At 37.7% G+C, this 12,495-nt stretch overlaps 1 pseudogene; it reads left to right on the forward strand.

Annotated features, from left to right (window-relative positions):
- Nucleotides 1-340: 340 nt before the first annotated feature.
- Nucleotides 341-11,742, forward strand: LOC131249651 (uncharacterized; annotated as a pseudogene).
- The last annotated feature ends 753 nt before the right edge of the window (nt 11,743-12,495 follow it).

A 12,495-nucleotide genomic window follows, 5' to 3' on the forward strand; every position in this document is an offset into this window, starting at 1 on the left:
CATAGGTATGTACCAATGGAGACCATGCACTCAAATCCTATCTATCGAGGACTTGCGACCTTTGCCATCACCAACCAATGTTCCAAAGCTTGATTTAAAACCACTACCAAATGAACTTAAGTATGTATACTTAGGTGGAAACAAAACTTATCCTGTGGTGATCTCTTCATTTTTAGACAAGGATCAAGAGATTAAATTGTTGAAAGTTCTAAGGGACCACAAAGGAGCCTTGGGCTGGACCATTTCTGACATCAAGGGTATAAGCCCTTCCATATGCACCCATCGGATCCACCTCGATGATGACGCCAAACCAATTAGACAACCTCAAAGGCGTCTCAATCCAAACATGATGGAAGTTGTAAAAAATGAGGTGATCAAATTATTGGATGTAGGAATCATCTACCCAATATCCGATAGTGTTTGGGTGAGTCCAACTCAAGTAGTCCCAAAGAAATCTGGAATAACTATTGTGTAGAATTCTAATAATGAAATTATACCAACACGTGTCACCACTGGTTGGCGTGTTTGCATTGACTATAGAAAATTGAACCAGGTCACAAAGAAGGACTATTTCCCTCTACCATTCATTGATCAAGTTTTAGAGAGGGTAGCAGGTCACTCCTTTTATAGTTTTCTTGATGGATATTCTGGATATAACCAAATAGAGATAGCCCTGGAAGACCAAGAGAAAACCACGTTCACTTGTCCATTTGGCATGTTTGCTTTCAAACGGATGTCATTTGGATTGTGTAACGCCCGAGCAACTTTCCAACGGTATATGTTAGGTATTTTTTCAAATATGGTTGGAAAGTTTCTTGAGGTTTTCATGGACGACTTCTCTGTATTTGGGAGTAGTTTTGAGGAATGCCTCAACAATTTATCTCTTGTCTTATCTAGGTGTGAAGAGAAACACCTTGTCTTAAATTGGGAGAAATGTCATTTCATGGTTCAAAAGGAAATTGTTTTGGGCCATGTTATCTCCAAAAATGGAATCGAGGTAGATCGCTCAAAACTCAACATTATATCTAATCTACCTATCCCCCGAACTGTTAGAGATATTAGATCACTTATAGGGTATGCTGGTTTTTATAGAAGATTCATTAAGGACTTTAGTACCATTACTAGACCCTTGACTAATCTTCTTCAAAAGGATGTTTCATTTAAGTGGACAGATGAGTGTGCAAGTGCTTTTGATAAAATTAAATCATCCCTTACCACTTCACTTATCATGCGTCCACCAGATTGGACACTTCCTTTTGAACTAATGTGCGATGCAAGTGATTATGCCATAGGGGCTGTTTTGGGCCAAAGGAAAGATAAACGACCCTACGTTATTCACCATACGAGTAAAACTCTAAACTTGGCCCAAGTGAACTACTCAACAGCTGAAAAAGAGTTACTTGCAGTAGGTTTTGCTTTGAATAAGTTTAGGTCCTACTTGCTAGGATCCAAAGTGGTCATTTTCACGGACCACTCGGCTTTGAAATATTTGTTATCTAAGAAGAATGCAGAGCCGAGACTTTTGAGATGGATCCTCCTACTCCAAGAATTTGACTTACAGATAAAAGATAAGAAAGGAGTAGAAAACGTAGTGGCCGATCACCTTTCTAAATTGGTGTTAGATGACTAAGGAGATGCATATCCAGGACACTTTCCCTGATGAACAATTATTTGCGATCTCCAAATTGCCTTGGTATGCGGATATAGTGAACTATCTTGTAACGGGAAAAATGTCATATCATTGGAAGTCACAAGATAGGAAGCGTTTTGAAACCAAGGTTAGAAACTTCTTCTGGGATGACCCGTATTTATATAAATATGGGACTAATCATATTTTTAGACGTTGTGTCCCAGAGGATAAAGTTCAGAGTGTTATTTCTTTTTGCACATGGAAGCATGTGGTGGCCATTTTTCTGTTAAGAAAATCACTGCAAAAATCCTGCAGTGTGATTTTTACTGGCCCACCATGTTTAAAGATACTCATGCTTTCTGTGTTGCTTGTGATAGATGTCAAAGGTTGCGAAGAGTGTCCCGGCGCAACATGATGCTTTTATCCCTAATTTTACCATTGAAGATTTTTTATTGTTGGGGTATTGATTTTATGGGCCCATTTCTATCTTCTTTTGAATTTCTTTATATATTGGTTGGTGTGTACTATGTTTCAAAGTGGATTGAGGCAGTTCCAAGTAGGACTAATGACAACAAAGTAGTCATACGATTCCTTAAGAAAAATATTTTTGCTACATTTGGAACTCCAAAGGCCATCATTAGTGATGGCGGGTCTCACTTTTGCAATAAGACATTTGAGGCTTTGATGAAGAAATATGGCATTAAGCATAAAGTGAGCACCCCATACCACCTACAAACGAGTGGACAAGCTGAGATTTCTAATTGGGAAATCAAACACATTTTAAAGAAAAGTATAAGGCCAGATAGGAAGGATTGGTCTCTCAGACTATTCGACGCTTTATGGGCTTATAGGACTGCTTATAAGACCCCGATTGGAATGTCTCTATACAGATTGGTATATGGGAAGGCTTGCCACTTACCTGTGGAATTGGAACATAGATCCTACTGGGCAATAAAGAAATTAAACTTTGATATGGATCAAGCAAGTGGACAAAGGAAATTAGAGTTGAATGAATTAGAGGAGCTGAGGAGAGACTCCTATGAAAATTCTAAAATCTACAAAGAGAGGACCAAAGCTTTTCATGATAAAAATATCCTGAGGAAGAATTTTGAACCTCAGCAAAAGGTCCTATTGTACAATTCCCGTCTCCAGTTCTTTCCGGGAAAGTTAAGATCAAGATGGACAGGACCCTTCATTGTGAAAAATGTTTATACTCATTGGGCTGTTAAAATTGAAAATCCACGTAATGACAATGTGGATAAAGTTAATGGTCAGAGATTGAAGCCTTATGTGGAAAACTTTCATTTGGGAGAGGAGTCCGTCCCTCTTCATGAGCCAGAATATTCAGATTGATACTCCTAGTCTGACAGAGCATTTGTGTAGGATTTGTATCATATTCAATTTTTTAGTGTCACATAGTAGGTGAGTTTTTTATGGTAGGTTATCCACCCTTTCTTTTATTTTTATGTTCTCTGTATTACATTATCATTACATTGAGGACAATGAAGATTTTAGGTTGGGGGATGTGGATAGTCATACATGTGAAGGGTTTTTTTTTTTTTTTGGGGGGGGGGGTTTCAATTTATTTTATTATTATTTTTATTATTTTTAGGTTTCAGTTGGGTTTAAGTTTTTTTTTTTTTAGGTTTATGAAAAAAAAAATTCAACATTTTCAAAATAATATTTTTATATACAAGAATGTGAACATGATATTTTGCGAATTCCAAAGGCAAAATTAATAGTTAGTCTAGGTTGATAATAGTCAGAAATCTGGTAACTGAAAATTATATACTTGAGTTCAATTATCTAATCACTAGTTTAAAGTGAGTTGTAATTTGATGTACTGAATTCACAATACACCCTAGCTAACTAAGTGAGGAATATGATATATGAACTAGAATAACAACTTTTGATTCAAACAAGGTTGAATGAACTAGTACCATTGATATATGTTTAAAAGAGAGAATATTGAAAAAAAATATGGAAAAAGAAATTTTTATTATAGAGCATGAATGCAATGACCATAACAATCGTGTCAGTAATCCGGAGTAAAGATACCTAAGTATCCATTACTATTACCATTACAAGTACGATACCTTAGGTTATGAAACAAATCCGGTAGGAATCTTCATCTAAGGGTGGTCTATAATAATGAGAATATGATGATAAAAGAAGAAAGACATGAAGAAAATGAGATAACTAGAGATTTCATATTCTTGGGATGATTGAAAGGAGTTAGGATAGGGAACATGCATATTTTTCAAAGTTAAACTAGTGTCACGGAGCACCTAACGATATTGGATCATAACTATTCTAAATTTTGATTAGGTCTCTGAACTCAAGGATGTAATGGATTAGAAAATTAAGATTCTAACTAACTTCAGACTTAGGTTAAGTATTGTTTTGTTTTGGAATTCATATGATGAATGGAGGCATAATTGTATAAATTTTTTAGTGTTGAAATATTTTTCTTATTTTCAATGTTTGTGGGTAACATTTCCGGAAACCCTCACGAGACTATAACTCATCCACTAGGGGAAACCTAGGGGTTTAAAGGCTTGTTGCATATGCTAAATGCAATCGAGATTACTTGCGAAAGTGGTGTAGTTAGAATTTTATTTTCATTTTAATTTTATTTCTAGAATTATTTTTTATTCTTATTTTTATTTTTTTTTTCGCTTATTTTGCCTTACAATGGGCAGCGGGTGTTGAGACTCAAATATTGCATAATTTTCCCCATTTATATCTTGGTTTTATGAACATAAATCATCTTAATATTTTATTTTACTCATGTATGTGTTGCAAGGTAAATTTAAAAGCTTGGATTGAAAAATGGTGCTAAAAAGTAAGAATTTGATGCTAAAAAATCATCAAGGTAAGGGATGGATCTTAGGAGACCAAGATTGAAGAATTCACATGTTAAAGATCCAAGAAAACCAAGTGAGGAATGAAGAGAATCGAAGATTTGAAGTGAAGAATCCTTAAATCGTCCTGAAAAAGTGTATTCTGAAACTGTGAAGTTTATTTTGAGAAACTACACAATAGGAAGTCTGTTTTAAACAAACTATGCAGCGAGAAGTCTATTTTGGAAAAATAAGTATATTTTAGACGGTTTCTAGGTTTTTCAACTTTTTACGAAAATTGGAGTTCCTTACTTATAAATAGGGCTTCCTAGGGTATTCCAAGACATTATTCAAAGCATCTCATAGTAAAATTTAGGATTTTTAAAGATTTTTTAGTTTTATTAAAGCTTTGTAAGTTGTTTTTTTAAGAACTTTTCTATTTACAATTTTTTCTTTATTTCTTGTTGCTTTTTATTTCTGCAATTTAATTATGTTTTTCTAAGTTCCCTCTAGGCCAAGCTAAAAGGGAAGCACATGGGTTTAATATTTCTTTAAGATTATGATGATTGATTGTTTTAATGATGAGAAGAATGGTGTATGCATGTTATCTATTATTTAGGTTTTATTTTTTTTATCCTCTTGTGAGATCCATATGTTTCTATTATATGAGATCCACATTGATGGATAGGCTTACCCTAGATCAATCAGATTTCCTAGATAGGAGATGTTCTCAACCTGTTATATTTCTTTGATATTCATTATCCTATAGATATTGAATACTTAAAATCACTGGCGCTTGAGAATATACGTCAATGGTGCAAATCCATCATTTTCTAATCTTTTATATCATTTATTAAAATATTTAAACTATTTTATTTTTCGATTAGGCTAACCATAGTGCTCAGATCCTAGTTGTGTTATCCAAGTCATCATGATTTTGGAACATTAACCTATGTGTGGAACTTTGAAGCTTGGGTTTTATTTTATTCAGTTGAATTACATCCATTCAGAAATCCCAAAATCAAATCATCAAATTAATTTTTATTGCTTAGTTTGTTTTGTACTTGATTTTTTTCTTCTCACAATTCATCTCCCTGTGGAATCAACCCTGTATTCACGAGATACTACTTACGATCCTCTGCACTTGGAGGCAAGCAATCATAGCTTGTGCCCCAACTCTTTCCAATTTTATGCAAGAAAGGAACTTGGGTTTTCAACAGGGCAGCATGCATGACAGCCTCTCCTTTTCCTTTTAATGCAAGAAAGGAACTTGGTTACTATTTTTCTGTATTTTTAGTGTTTTTGTTTTTCATAGTTTAGTTTGCATGTAAGCGATATCGACTTCCTAGTTTTTATAGTGATTAAAATTCTTCCTTTTTACCAATTTGTGTGCATTTTCTGCTTAAATATTTGGTTTTCATGTTTTGACAGGATCAAGTTGACCCAAGTCTATTTTTTTGGGTTTATGCATAATGGAAATCAATCAATTTAATTCCCACACTGATTATGAATGTTTTAAGGAAACCTTTCTCCACTACATTTAAGTGAGTTACCCGTTACCTTTACTAGAGTAAACTCTGTGGGGTTCACTGTTATTTATTTATTTTATCCACTCCATTCATCCATGCTAATGGATAATTTGAGGTCTAAAGAATAAAAAGGAAGCATATCCAAAGCTCAAGTGGACCACACCATAGGAAATAGTGTAATTGAACCTCTACCATTTAAAATTTCTTGGAGGCCATAGAAGTTTTGAATCAAGCTGATGTTTGTGTTTTCTATTCATTTATATATTTTTGATATTATGAACAACCTTTAACTGTTTTTGGATAATCTGATCAGTCCGGACATGAAGAGTAAATAACTTCCGATGTTAAAATCAAAATTCACTCAAATTGCTGATCAATCTTGTTTGCCCAATATATTTCTCATATGTAATATGATCGAGGCGAGTAACTAGTCAAATTGAGGGTAATGATCAGTAAAATAGAGTGAATGGACCAGACATGTAAAATAGGCCCATCATGATGTGTACCGAACATCAACTCCGTGCATTTGATGTCTCCCCTTTAGCTTATGAGATATCTCAAAAATCATCCGTATACAAAACTCAGGTGTTGATTACCATCTAAAACTATGTGAAGACATCTAAAAAAATATAAATAGTACAATATTGGATGTCATACCATTTTGGGGGCATAAAAGTTTTGGATCAAGCTGAATAGTACAAGGACCTTTTACAATCCATCAAAGTTAAATCTCTACTATCTTGTGAGTTGACCATCGTCAAGTCTTGCACTCATTGAAGGCCATGCCCGTTCTCTTACCCCCCAAGGAAGCTTTTTCTAGTTATTCACTTGGTGAGTCGACCATCGTCAAGTCCCAGAAAACTTGATGCAATTGGTTGAAAAGCGAGGCAATGTTGGGTGTCAGTTTACATGAAAATTTTGCAATGTTGGGTTTTTTATATGTTGTGGACAACTTTTTTGCTTTTAGAATTTGGCACTGCACATTTAAGGCCCTAAACTTCCATTTCCATGTAAAAGACTCTAACAACATTCCTTTTTCACCCATCAGTGCTCCTAAAATACTTTCTAGTATTTATGATCATCTAAAATTTACTACAATATCTTGCAATTCTGCTTTTGGGATTTTAATGCTAAAGGATAGGAAATATTTGCAGTTTCCTCCTGATTTGAACCCATAAATATGCAATTCCAGCCCCTGCATCAATGCCTGGTTTGTTATATTTTGACATCATTTAAATATCCCACATTTAGCAATTTAGCTCTCTTGGACCTTTCTTTATACATTCTTGCAATAAATCACATGCATATAGCATGGTCATGGCATTTATTCAATCTACATTTATTCAACTTAAACTCATTAAAATTGGATCAGCTTCATGGGAAGGGTTCTTTGAGTATCCACCAACATCGCTACTTACCTCAACGTGGCCCGTGTGATAAACGGTTCGGGTACCCATTGATAACCTCATCGACCTTACCTGACTCATGTGATAAACAAGTCAGATTTGTATTAGAGGGTTAGTATCGACCTATTAAATTAATGCATCGGCCACTTTTGATTTTTGACTCAACCTAAATTGGCCCTGAATTTTAATGGGTCAGGTCTTGCTATAAAACCACAATTAGTTTCTTAAATGGGTCAAGTACGAGGATGCCACTAAACTCAACCTGACCCAACATCCCATACTGAACCCAATCCAACCAATCGCATTTGTAACCCTACCCGTTAGGCTTTTAGGACTAGCTTCCAATGCTTAAAAGGCGTTCCATCTTTCTAAGGAAAGGTCAAACAATCAACATATTGAAACATTTCAATACAAGAGTTCTTAGTTTTCAAATATTTTCCACTAAAAAGGTGATCCATCTTATAAAAAACTTGGGATCATTGAAATAGGATCTTAAATATTAAAAGTTTCAAATTCTCATTCTTAACCCGTTTCTTTGTTAGTCCACATATTAAAAAAAATTAGGAATTTTGCATACCTCGCTCACTAGGGAGGTCCACCACAATATGAACACTTCAGATTGGGGAGCAATAGGCCCCACTTTGTATAAACTGAAATCCCATGCATTATTGTACGATCTCTTAGGCCATGCATATGATTGTACCATACCTTGATTTTATGAGGTATATGCCCATTTTCCATTAGGACTGAATGGGCCAAGGCCAGGCTAGACACATTTAAAATTTTGAATCAGCCTGGCTGTTAAGCCTGGCCCAAACAGCAGACATTTCTATTGGGCCCAATGAGGTGGTCCCCTACTTGTACAGTGTGTAAAGGCACTTCCATGCAGTGTGGCCCACTCATGTAGCCTCCACATGGTTTTGGATCAACTTGACATTTATGTTCTCCCTTTCACCAGGTCTACAAGACTTGTCAGTAGGTCAGATGGCAAATAAACAGCAAGGGTGGGTCTCATGAAGGTTTCAATGGTGGACGTCATGTACTCACTATTTTTTGTGGTGTGGTCCACCTAAGATCTGGACCGGCCTCGTTTATAGGCCCATGATCTAAAATAAGCTGGAGAAACAGATGGACGGTGTGGATTCAACATATACATTATGGTGGGTCACACGAGTGGGGACCACCCTCGCTGGGTTTTTCGAGCAGCAGCGCACCTTGAAAAAGGGGAAGGATTTGGACGACCTTTTGTAGGAAGTTCCTGCGCAAGGATGTTGGGTGGGGACCACCACTATGTTTTTCGAAAATCTACCCCTTTTATCCTTTTGGTGAGCTCATTTCAGGACAAAAGAGCAAAAATGAGGTCATTATATGCCACAAGAGAGGGAAAATTGGGGAAAGAAATACCTACCGTTGAAACCTTCGTGGGCTCCACCTTGATGTTTATATGCCATCCAAACCATTTATAAGGTCATTATCACTGGGATGAAGTGGAAAAAAAAAAATAACCTGACGTAAAGCTTTTATGAGCATAAGAATGTTTTAACGGTTCTCACTGAATCCCCACTATATCCTCTCTGCGGCCCACTTTAGTTTTGAAACCACCTCATTTTTTATTTAATATCCTAAAATGAGCTCGCAAAACTGATAGATTTCTCATGGATATGGCGGTGGGCCCACCCAACATTCTTTTGCGTAGGAACTTCCATCAAAAGGTTTGACTACTCCCCTGGCACCAGCCAATGGCCAGCGGTGCTCTGTGAGCCCCACCATGATGTATGTGTTTCATTCATGTCTTCCATCTATTTTTATAGATCATTTTATGTTTTTAAACCAAAAATAAAGTATATCCCAAGTTCAAGTGGACCACATTGCAGGAAACAGTGTTAAATGAGCTTCGACCATTGAAAACTTTTTGGGGGCCATAAAAGTTTTGGATCAAGATGATCTTTGTTTTTTCCCTTCATCTGGGTCTGTATGACCTAATCAACAGATTGGATGTCAAATAAATAGTACATTGGGCCTTAGAATGAATTAAATGGTAGATATCTAATCATTATTGTTTTCTCGTGGTGTGGTCCACCTGAGATTTATATCCCTATAATTTTTGGGATAAAGCCTTAAAATTATCTTTAATAATGGTTGAACGGAATGGATGAAACAGATACATCATGTTGGGGCCACAGAGCACTATCCACTAGCCACGGGGCTGGTGGCAGGGGGAGTAGCCAATCCGTTTTCCGTCCGAAGGATTTCTCACAAAAATCACGGAAGCGGATTGCGTATGGAGTAACACAGTATGCTTAGCGGACCGTGTAAACTATATGAGGTAGACCATGATTTATGTATTTGACCCACTCCGTCCATCCATTTTATCGGATAATTTTAGGACTTGAGGCCAAACTTTAAGCATATAGAACACTCAAATGGATCACACAACAAGAAGCAGTGTGAATTGAATATTTACCGTTGAAAAATTCTTAGGGCCACATAAGTTTTGGATCAAGCTTATTTTTATGTTTTCCATTCATCCATGTCTGTATGATCTTATGAAAAGGTTGGATGACAAATAAACATCACTGTGGGGACTAGCAAGTTTTCAACGGTGGAAATCATTATTCCCACTGTTTCCCATGGTTTGATCTGTTTGATCTTCGGATATGCTTCAATTTTGGGATTAACCCCTTAAATTATTTGGAAAAACGGATGGACGGTGTGGAGAGACTACATACATTCAGGGTGGGCCCAACTGAGTTTACTCAGTACGATAAGAGCGTACTGAGTAACTCAGTACACAATCCAATTTCAAAAACCACGGTTGCCCACCTAATCTTGGTTATTAAGGGCCTGTTTGGTTGGGCGAATCCCATGGGATTAGGAGGGATGGGATGGATTTTAAGGTAACGATGGTGGTGTCAGTGGATTGGTTTAAGATCCATGGGATTGCTGTATCCCGTACAAGTTCACTGTGTCTGTTTGGCATGCCCAGCATATCTTGGGATTTTACCTTCCAATCCGTTCAACCAAGGGATGGGATCAATTTTAAGGTAATGATGATGATGTTAGTGGATTGTTTTAAGATCCATGGGATTGCTTATATCCCACGACAGGTTCACCGGGTCCGTTTGGCTCATCATGCATATTCCAGGATATCGTGATCCCATCCCTCCTAATACCGTGGGATAGGTCCGGCCAAACAGGCCCTAAGTAATCTTGCTTAATACACAAGAAATAGGCCTGTAACGGTCGTCTCTCCGCCGATTTCATTCCACCTTTTTTCGTTCTCCCGACTCGGTCCCAAGAAGCATCTCTCTCTCTCTCTCTCTCTTTGCTTTTTCTAGGGTTTCAGAGCTCTCTCTCGATCGATATCGGTCGATGGCCCACCTGTCACCTTCCCATCTAACCTCCACGACCTCGAATTCGACGGATGTGACGACATCATCCACCTCTCTGTCAATCCCCAATTTCCATCTCCTCCTCCCCAAATGATGCAATGCAACTAATCCACAAATTCGATTTTGTTTCAACTCATGTTGCTAACTCAAACCCCCTCCTCCCTCTCTCACCGATCTGCTCTCGCCCCATGAAACCCTCGATCTCTCTCCTATCTATAATGACGATGATGGTGAGAAGATGATGATACGATCTGGTCCGTTAGTTTGTATTTTCATGGCAGCCAAACCCCGGCAACAACCATCAGGTCATCTCTCTCTCTCTCTCTCTCTCTGGTTGAATGTCCTTTAATCTCCTGTTCTTTGATGTGCGATTCAGGGATTTCTAGGGCAGATAGATGTATTTTGTCTCTATTCTTTTGATTCAATCTATTGATTGGCCTCTGGGAAATCGATTCTCCATCTGTATTCTCCACCAGATCATCTCTCCATCTGTATTCTCCATCTATTCTTGGGGTTTGGGGGAAGTTGGTTTCAAAGGCATTTAAGGATGTAGATGATGATTCGAGTACCAGGTCCTTCCGATTGTGCAGCAAGCAAGCTATGCTGGACATCTTGCTCAAGCGGTGTTGGGATGTTTCAGCCTATTCAAGGAGTAAGGTTCTTCAGGTGTGGGCAGAAGTATGCGAAGAACATGCTGTTTCAATTGGTTTGCAGAATGAGGTTGCTTCGGTTGCTTCTGGGAGATTGGAGGATAAGAGCGCATTCGTGAGGAAAGCGGCATTGAATCTACTCATCACGATGTTGCAGCATAACCCATTTGGTCCACAACTTCGCATTACATCATTTGAAGTGCCCTTGGAGAAATACAAGGAGAAATTGGAAGAGATGGAACCCAATGCACCTTCTGAGAGCGTTTTTGGAAGGGATACCTTCAGACAATGAGACGTGTGAACCAGATGGAAAGGTTTATCAGGATGAAGTCAGAGCAGCAAGACAGTGTTACTGATAGTTGTTTGCCTGGTGTGGAAGATGGGGTCAACAAGGATACTTCCACGCTCGATTTTGGGAACCTGGAGCAGACCAGGGCCTTGGCTGCATCACTTGAGACATGTTTGAGGTTCTCAAAGTGCATCTCCTCCACAATGCCGACTCTAGTCCAACTGCTGTCTTCATCTTCTACCACTGATGTTGAGAACACGATTCTTTTGTTAATGAGGTGCAAACAGTTCCAAATTGATGACTCTGAGGCCTCTCTCCAGAAAATGTTGCCACTTGTAAGCATCCTCTTTGATTTGTGTTACAATTCTTCTAGACTTCCAAAGCAATCTTGGCAAGCATTTAAGGTTGTGTTTGCATTGGATTTCTGTAGGTATTTTCATAGGACAAGCCTATCCATGAAGCTATTGAGGATGCATTCATCACAATTTATTTGATGAGAGACCCTACAGAAGCTGCCGTAAATCTATCGAGCATTGCTATAGAATCTAGCATCGGCGATCTAGTAGCTCTAGAATTTATAGTTGGTTCCTTGGTATCTAAGGGGGATATTTCTACAAGCACAGTATGTTTATTTGATTGTCATAATTTTAGGTGTTGCTTCCATCAATATGATTCACTCACTTTGCTTATAGAAGTTATGCATTGGTGTTCTTTTGGCATTCTTTGACATGCATAGTTAGACACTTAGACTAAGAA

The sequence above is a fragment of the Magnolia sinica genome, chromosome 6 (genome assembly GCF_029962835.1).
Source record: "Magnolia sinica isolate HGM2019 chromosome 6, MsV1, whole genome shotgun sequence".
Lineage (NCBI taxonomy): Eukaryota > Viridiplantae > Streptophyta > Magnoliopsida > Magnoliales > Magnoliaceae > Magnolia > Magnolia sinica.